Genomic DNA, 9228 nt, shown 5'->3' with positions numbered 1-9228 from the left:
GTAATGCCACGCAACCCCGATCACCTTACCATAAAATACCTCTACTACCTACCGTATATACAAACTTCGCCATTTGAATTTGTCAACCAAATCGATAATTCCTACCCAAAAAATCTAAATTATAATTCGTTAATAAATCATTCAAAATTCAAAAAGATTTATCTTTGATTTGATAGTAAATAACATAAATCCAGGTAAGGTAAATTATACAACCAACACAGAGTATCCTAGTGGTTGGAGATGAATTTCAGACTCGTATTCCATAAGGTATGTCCTAGATTCAATTCCTGACGCTGATGAATCACACGATTGTGGCCAAAGGGAGACTGAAATCCCTTTGTGAGTCTTCTCGGCCCTTAAAAGGGTGGAATACCGCAACTAACCCATCAGCTGGTCCCCTTTAAAAGAGAAAAAAAAAAACTATGGTAAATTATACTAATATATACTTGCAGACAAACAAATTAAGTCCATGATAAATAGGTCAATCAAGATAGAAAAATCAACCACAAAAACAAAATCGTAGGGACAAAAATAATTAATAACAATCCTTAATATATATCAACAAAAAGAATATATGTCAACCCCTTATTATCTATAGAATTGGATAAGTGTCGGTACATACGTACACATAGGTACACATGTACACATATAGGTACGAATACATATATATCGATATGGAAATATGGAACTGTCAATATATAGGCACACATAGGTATGCAGATATCAATATATAAGTATCCATACATAAGTATTGGTGCGAAAGTATCAGTACATGCGTACATATAGGTATGAAAGTTTTAAGTGTCCGTACATAAGTATATATAGGTATGGAAAGAAAGTAGAGAGTCGACCCGCAACTGCCAACTACACTAAAAAATAGAAGGTAAAAATAAATCAAGTAATATATTAGATGTATAAGAAGAAGCAACGTTTGATAAAGGTTTCATTTTTTATTTATCATTTATATTAAGCAATTTTTTGGTAAACAAAAATGAAGCTGCTAACTAAATTAAATATGAGAGGTTACAATGCACTGAAGAGTAATACAGGAAGAAAAAAACTTACACAAGAGAAATTAAATCTTACATTGAATATAAATAGTCAAAGTACTATAATAATGTTTTTCAAGGATTGAAATCTGTAAAGGAAACTTCACATATAATGCTTGAATGTTGCATGCTAGATACTTTGATGCAAAAGTGATATCTATTTCGAGACCTCTCTATAAAAGGAGAAGCCAGAATCAAAACTAGTCACAGATACAAAGTTCCAAAGGCAAAATGAGTTCTGAAGCTGAGCTTGAAACTGATTTTTTAATTATTTTGCTGTAACTCATTTCTCATCATTTGATTGTGCTACTAAGTGGGTGTTAGATACGGATTGTACTCATCATATGAAACTCCTAACAAGGATTGGTTTTCAAGCTTAAAAGAGTTTGATGGTGGTGTTGTTTTCATGGGAGATGATAGTCCTTGTACGACAAAAAGGATTGGTACAGTTCGTTTGAAATTGCATGATGTTACGGTTAAAGAGTTGACAGGTGTTCGGTATGTACTGATTTGAAGAAAAATCTTATTTCTTTGGGAACTTTTGGCTCCAAGGGCTTCATGTTTCATTCAAATGGGCATACATTAAAAGTTACTTATGGTGCACTTGTTGTGATAAAAACTCTTCGATGTGGTCATTTGTATTTATTGCAAGGAAGCAATTTGATAGGTGAAGCAACGGTAGTCTTAGAAAATATGGGCACATCTGATTCAGATATTACTAGACTATGGCATGTGAGATTAGGCCATGCTGGTGAGAGAGCTCTACAAGGGCCTGTGAAACAAGATCTTCTAAAAGGTGCCGCGACTTGTAAGCTTGATTTATGCAAGCATTGTGTCTTGGGGAAGCAAACTACAGTGAAGTTTGGTACTGCACTACATCAAATGAAGGGCATTCTAGATTATATGCATTCGGATGTTTAGGGGCCTACAAAGACTCCCTCTTTGAGTGGTAAACATTTGTTCGTGACCTTTGTTGATGATTATTCTAGAAGGTCTTGCATCTACACTATGAAGCACAAGAGTGAGGTGTTGAGCATTTTCTTGGTTGGAAGAAAATGGTTCAAAACCAGACTAGGAGGAAGATTAAAATTTTGAGATTGGATAATGGTGGAGAATACACATCTGACTCTTTCTTTAAAGTTTATAAAGATGAAGGGATTGTGAGACATTTCAATGTTAAGGGAACTCCATAGCAAAATGGAGTTGCAGAAAGATTGAATCGAACGTTGCTTGAGAAGGTTAGATGTATGTTGTCTTAGTCAGGTTTGAGCAAGTCATTTTGGGCAGAGGCAGTTGCTTATGCATGTTACATCATCAATCGGTTACCTTCATTTGTTGTTCAGGATAAGACACTAATGGAGTTATGGACTGGAAAACCTTCTTTTGATTATGACTATATACGTATTTTTGGTTCCTCTGCTTATTTTCATGTAATTGAAAATAAACTTGATCTTAGAGCCAAAAAGGCTATCTTTCTTGGTTTTAGTAGTGGTGTCAAAGGTTACAGGTTGTGGTGCCCAGAGATGAAGAAACTTGTAATTAGTAGAGATGTGACATTTGATGAAGAAAGTATGTTCAGAGATTCTGAGAATAATATGAAAAATGTCCAACATGAGGAGCTTGAGAAAGTTGCCTCTAGTACTTCAACTCCTATTTTCTCTGATGTCGAAGCCACTACGAGTGAAGAAGTGGGAGACCAAAAGGATGTTGAAGAAGTTGAACTTGAAGATTCTATTCAAGATGAAAAGCATGTTTCACCTTAAGAGTCTATTGCTAATAATAAAGGAAAGAGACATATTACCAAGCCAGCTCAGTATAGTGGCTATTGTTTTTGCTCTTCCTATTATCACTGATGAGATTCCATCTGATTTTGAGGAAGCTATTGAGAGTGAAGAAAGGAAGAAGTGGTGCAAATGGGTGTATGCCAAAAAGGGTAAGAAAGCTATCACTTGCAAATAGGTGTATTCCAAAAAGGAAGGTGTTGATGAGAAAAGCGATGTGAGATTCAAAGCAAGATTAGTTGCTAAAGGGTATGCACAAAAGGAAGGCATTGACTACAATGAAATCTTTTCTCCAGTTGTGAAGCACTCCTCAATTGGTATTATGTTAGCTCTTGTTGCACAATATGATCTTAAGCTTGTACAACTTGATGTGAAGGCCACTTTCCTAAATGGTGATTTGAATGAAGAGTCTACATGTGTCAACCGGATAGGTATAAAGTGAAAGAGAAGGAGAATTTGTTTTGTAAGTTGAAGAAATCACTTTATTGCTTGAAGCAATCTCCAAGACAATAGTATTTGAGGTTTGATAAATTTATGAGAGGCTAGAATTATTCTAGAAGTCATTATGATCATTGTGTGTACTTCAAGAAGTTGCAAGATGGGTCTTACGTTTATTTGTTGATATATGTTGATTGCCTCAAAGAATGTCAAAGATATTGAGAAATTGAAGAAGCAAATGAAAAATGAGTTTGAGATGAAGAATCTTGGTGAAGCGAAGAAGATCATTAGCATAGAGATTGCTAGAGATAGAGAGAAGGGTTTTGTATGCTTGAATCAAAGACAATACCTTGAGAAATTGATTTGGAAGTTTAGAGTTCATGATTCAACCAAACCGGTTAGTACCTCTTTAGCTCCTCATTTTAAATTAAGTTCTCTACAATGTCCTAAAACTAATAAACATAAGCTGCAAATGAAAAATGTACCATATGCAAATTTGGTTGGTAGTTTGATATGCCCAATGGTATGCTCTAGATCAGATATTGCTCATGCAATTGGTATGGTGAGTCGATATATGCACAATCCTGGTAAAGAGCATTGGCATGCAACTAAGTGGATATTGAGGTATCTCCATAGTACTCGAGATGTTGGTTTATGATTTAAGAGGGATGGTTTTGGTATTGGCAACTTTGCAGTTGGTTATGCTGATTCAAATTATGCAATTGACTTGGATAAAATGAAGTTTACTACATGCTATGTGTTTACCATGGCTAAAGGGCTAGTTTGTTGGAAGTCTATTTTGCAGTTGTCTATTGCCTTGTTTACTACAGAGGTTGAATATATGGCAGTTGCTAAAGCTATAAAGGAGGCCATTTGGACGCATGGACTTATTAGAGATTTAAGGGTTGATTAGAAGCAGGTTGAGGTACATTGTGATAGTCAAAGCGCCATTTATTTGGCTAATCAATTTCATCATGCGAGGACCAAGCACATAGATGTGCATTATCACTTTGTTCGTGAAGTTGTTGGTGAAGGGGAGATCATTCTCCAGAAGATTCCAACTAAAGATAATCATGCTGATATGTTAACTAAGGTTGTTGGTGTAGCCAAGTTTGTTCATTGCTTGAACTTGACTCACATTTTGCTTATATAAAGAAGATGTTGTGCGATATGAGTTTTGCAGCATTTGGCTCAATATAAGTTATTCTCTTGCTAGTATTTGGGAGTGGTTTTGTGTTGATTATTGATTATGTTTGTTTGGCTCGTCATGGTGCTTTCGGAATTTGGCCAAGGTGGAGATTGTTGAATTGGTGGCCAAATTGTAATGGGCCACTTATTGACCCAACAGCTCAACATAATTGGGTCTTTTGTTACACACGTGATGTGGCTAGGGTCATTAGGGCAGTTGCTGCCCTTTTGTTTTAGTAGCAGCAGCAAAAAAAGAGAGGAAGAGATTAAAGGGTGTCGTAGCCACATTTTGGAGAGAGGAAGAAAATGTGCTCCTCTCTTTGGTTAGCACCCACTCAATCAAAGTTGTATTTGTGTATTAGCTATGAGCTTTGTATAGAGATAAAATTATTCATTATATTTCATTCTTTATTTGTTTCTTTGGTAAGCGAGAGTTATTGGGTGTACTGGGGTTTTAGATTGTGAGATTGCCAAAACACTTTGTAAATACTCCCATTTGGTTGATAGTACATTATCGATGAGCTCCTACTGCTCCTAGGACATACTCCAGTTACACTGGTTGTTGAAGAACCTTGTTAAAATCTTAGTGTATTTTTTATTTTCGTTCTTGCATTTCATTTGTTATATTTCATGTGGGTTAGCTTGAGTTGGTTTCCAATTAGTATGTTGCTATCCTAGCACAACAATTGGTATCAGAGCACTGGTTGCTCTTAGGTACTGTCTAGTTGCTAAAGATGTTAGACAAACAATATGAGAATCCTTTAGGAAGCAACTCAAGAACTACAATGCAAAATGCAAAGTTTGAAGTGGAAAAGTTTGATGGCACAAACAACTTCAAGATGTGACAATGTGAGGTCAAGGATGTATTGGCTCAACAATATCTACTTGCCGCTTTGAGAGATAAGCCGGAAGCAATGTCAAAGTCGAAATGAGAGAAAATAAATTTATGGGCTTACTCCACAATTCGGTTGTGCCTTGCAAAAACTCAGAAGTATTTTGTGATGAGGGAATTAACAAATATGTTGTGGCAAAAATTAGAAGCCATATACATGACGAAGAGTGTGGGGAGCGGCTGAGTGGGCTTTGCCCCCATAACAAACTTAGCAATAATATGGTTCAAATTCGTCTTTGATGAGAATCTAACTAAAAATCAATGGGGGAGGCGAGGCTGGAGAGCTACTGACAAGATAATCTTTACCGTGTGTAAAATTGATGTAGAAGAAGAGAAACCGGGTTGGTGTCGATTTATTTGCCTATTTAGGCTGTCCCATTTGCAATGGCAGAGTTGTTGCACCATAACTCTCTTAGCAAATTTACGTTTAGTTCGATCAAGCAAAGAAGACAACCAAAAGAATTCAAAATTTCAGTTCGAGGCCAATTCAGGGTGTGTTAACTGAAGATGACTGACAAGTTGTGGTTAAGAATGGCAAGGATTCGTTACACATTTGTCTGGTTGTTAATGGGATGTGGCAGACGAGCGGTAGCTGGGATCGAATTGAAACTCTTTCTAGTGAGTTTGGACCTAAATTCCGAAGTTATAGATAATTATTATCTTGTTATTCGATGACAGTCAAAATTTGGTTTTTGTTGACCTCCTTTCTTTGTGAATATGTCCCAGGAGTTAATCCCTCTTTCTTTTCCTCTTTTTCTCTTTTTCTTATTTGTAAATTTACATCTCAGAGTTGGGTGGTACTTCATATGGTTTGGTTTTATAAATTTTGTAGTTGGACCAGCTGAAGAGCTATATGGAATCTTTATCAATCGTGTTCGTCAAGAGCGTCCACCAGAGTACTTGGAAAAGGTTAGAGGGTGAGTTGCTTCCACTTAATAGGTTGTAACTTATAAGGTTTACTGGCCAGCTATTGCTTTTGAAGTCTTCGACGTATGGTTGCATAGAGCAATCCTATTCATGCATTAGAAAGTTAGAAACCGTAAACTTTTGACTCCTTATACTATTTGTCATCTTAACAGGCGGTGGCACCCATTTCGTAAGACTGCGTCACAATTAGTAGGGAAAACAAAACTGTAAGGCTTTCCATTCTACAGTCTCACTTATAGTAAGGGACAGTGAAGAGAATGGATGTGGCTTCCTTGGACATGCTTCAGTTTCATTGGTATGAATTTCTTTTCTCAATGCTTTTGAAGCTTGATCCGGTTTTGATTGATCCAAATGGAGTTTATGTTTTGAGAGAATTATACAAATCAGTTCATACCATATTTTTTCATGACGGGAAAAAAAGATTGAAATCTTGCTGGAACCGTTGCTTGATTTTTGTCATTTAATGATTTGTGATTATAAGAGGTCGCACTTGGTGCGATGTCAAGTGCCTTCGCCCATGAGCGGTAGGTCTCGGGTTCGAGATTTGGGAGCAGCCTCTCCATAAATGGGGCTAAGGCTAGCCGACATTCACCTCTCCCAGACCCTGCGTAAAGCGGGAGCCTTGTGCACTGGGTACGACCTTTTTTTAATGATTTGTGATTATAAAGTGAATGACTTGTGAGCGTAAATTTGCCTTTCTACTTGAGATAGGTGGGATTTGAAAAGGTTAGTGTATTACTGTTGTAACTTGAACTAAAACGTCGACTATCATTTCAAGGTTTGATTGCATTACTTCAGCTACTGGTTCGCAGGTAAAATTAAGACGGCCGCCTTGACAAATGAGATTCCTGTCGTAAGCAATCAGGTATATTTGTTTCGAATCTTGATTCTTCTCATGGAAATATGCTGTGCATCTCCTTGTGCTTTGTAATCACCTTCATACAATGTAATCAGGTCCGACATTCTATTGTCGACATGCGACCTCAACAGAAAATGGTGGAGCTTTGTCAGCTTACGGGAGTCATACTTTTCATTGTGAAAGCGGGAGTGCAACGACATTTTTCGTTTGTTTGAAGAGTATCACAACGTAAATATTGAATTTCCATCAAAAAGACTTATCTTAATGAACATTGATGCAATTATGGGATTTATCCAGAGTATCAGGTTTGAAAATTCAGTACACGATTAGGTTCTGGATTGTTAGAGAAAACATTCACCCATACAAAAAAAATACTCAAAAAATACCGGGTCTAACGTCTTGTCAAAACTTACATTTAGGAGTCTTGTGTTGGCAAAGGGTTTAGGGAAAAAGGTGAACTATGGAGTATTCGAACCAACTTCGAAAAAAGAGCTAATCGTAGTTGAAGAAAGGAAACATAATAGCAGTTGGAATGAACAATACCTTAAGAATTAAACTGAGTTGAAGCTGAAGGTGAATCTGATGGTACAGGAGGCTGGTAGATGCGTGCTTTGGTGAGGATTTCAGCCACAACCCAATGCTTGCGCTTGCTCAGAGGCCTCGAGGGATCCAATCGAACCTGATGAAATAGTTTGCTTATGATGAAATTAATAAGAATTAAATAATTAGAGAGACAGAGACAGAGACAGAGACATACTCGGTCGCCAATGTTGCAGTGATTGTGCTCGTCATGGGCCATGAACTTGGAGGTCCTCTTCACGTATCGGTTGTAGAGCTTGTGATGGAACAGCCTGTCCACTGCCACCACCACTGATTTCTGCATCTTATTGGAAACCACCATCCCCACCACCGTTTTCATCTCTGTCAAACTCTAACAAGCAACGCTTACCGCTGACCCCTTGAGGACCTACCTGAGCATCTCAAAACCAACATATAATCAAACTCCAAACCAGGTCAAATCACACATAACCCTAAACTCTACAGTCCAACTAGCATACAAGTGAACTAAAATGGTCATTACTTCTGTATCGTACTTCTCAGCATTATTCCAGAGGTCGATTCAAGTCAATGTAGTTACTTGGATGATATGTTTTACGGAACAGATGAAAAAGCAGCTCAATGATATTCAAATCTAATTCACGGCGATAAAAAAATCGAACAACAATGCCGCGATCCATCCTTAAAATGGCCCATTTTAAGAAATACTTCAAGAACAAATATCCATCCCTAAATATTCATGCCAAGCCAATCCATTGAAAAAGGCATGAAGCCACACCTATGAAAGAGTGGATTCTCACTTCTCTAACCCTAACCGAGATTCATATCGCAAATGATGCTTTCCTATACAATGAGAAAGTGCAGCTATACAAACAAAAATTACAAAATTCATTGGGAAGAAATAATTAATTTATGCAAATTATAAAAACCCAGAAAGATTTTACTACAGTTTTGTATAGCACAGACATCAAATCGCCAGTGAATGCTCATAATTACAGGATTTCAGAAATATTTCATGTTTGTCGCCAAAATTTAAACCAAAGAAAAATAGAAAATTTCAAGAAATCTAAACTGTACCTGCAAAACGGCCGGAAAAGTAATGCAGCGGTGGCTCGACGGTGAAAGACGACGGGGAGAAGAGTGAAGTCGGGCTGTCGACAGCGACTCGAATGGATCGAAATTTGATAGAAATCTTTAGGGGCCGACGGAGACGATAGAGATGAAATGAAAGAGACTGCGGGTGTCTAAAACCTTCGGCGACAGAAGGATGGGTGCATATTCTCGTATATATTTTATCGTTTACTTCGTTTGTATAAATGAATTAGTTAAATACATTAATTTATTTTGTTTTAATTCATAGGCATTCAATATTTGAGTTATGTAAAAATAAAGTGAAATATAAGTTTTTCGGATGTGTAGAATAATTTTAATGGAGCAAGAGACTAATTAACTGTATCAAAACATATGCGTTACAACAAGTAGATGAGATTGCAACGGTCTTGGAAATCAAATTGACACAGAGAGTGCTATTCAATA

The 9228-nt window shown here is 37.0% G+C and overlaps 1 long non-coding RNA gene across 2 annotated transcripts; it reads right to left on the bottom strand.

The window, feature by feature from the left end:
* Positions 1-7374: 7374 nt before the first annotated feature.
* LOC108172776 (uncharacterized) lies at positions 7375-9019 on the bottom strand. Of its 2 annotated transcripts, XR_011579281.1 has the most exons (4): positions 8770-9019; positions 7892-8105; positions 7660-7813; positions 7375-7542 (listed from the first exon to the last, which is right to left on the bottom strand). It is a non-coding gene; the product is annotated as an uncharacterized lncRNA (long non-coding RNA). The 2 variants fall into 2 exon arrangements; XR_011579280.1 differs by lacking the exon at positions 7375-7542 and having other exon boundaries at positions 7572-7813; positions 8770-8993.
* Between the last annotated feature and the right edge of the window lie 209 nt (positions 9020-9228).

The sequence above is a fragment of the Malus domestica genome, chromosome 03, assembly GCF_042453785.1.
Source record: "Malus domestica chromosome 03, GDT2T_hap1".
NCBI lineage: Eukaryota > Viridiplantae > Streptophyta > Magnoliopsida > Rosales > Rosaceae > Malus > Malus domestica.
Note: the sequence above shows the minus strand (reverse complement) of the source record. Positions and strands in the feature narration are given on the sequence as shown.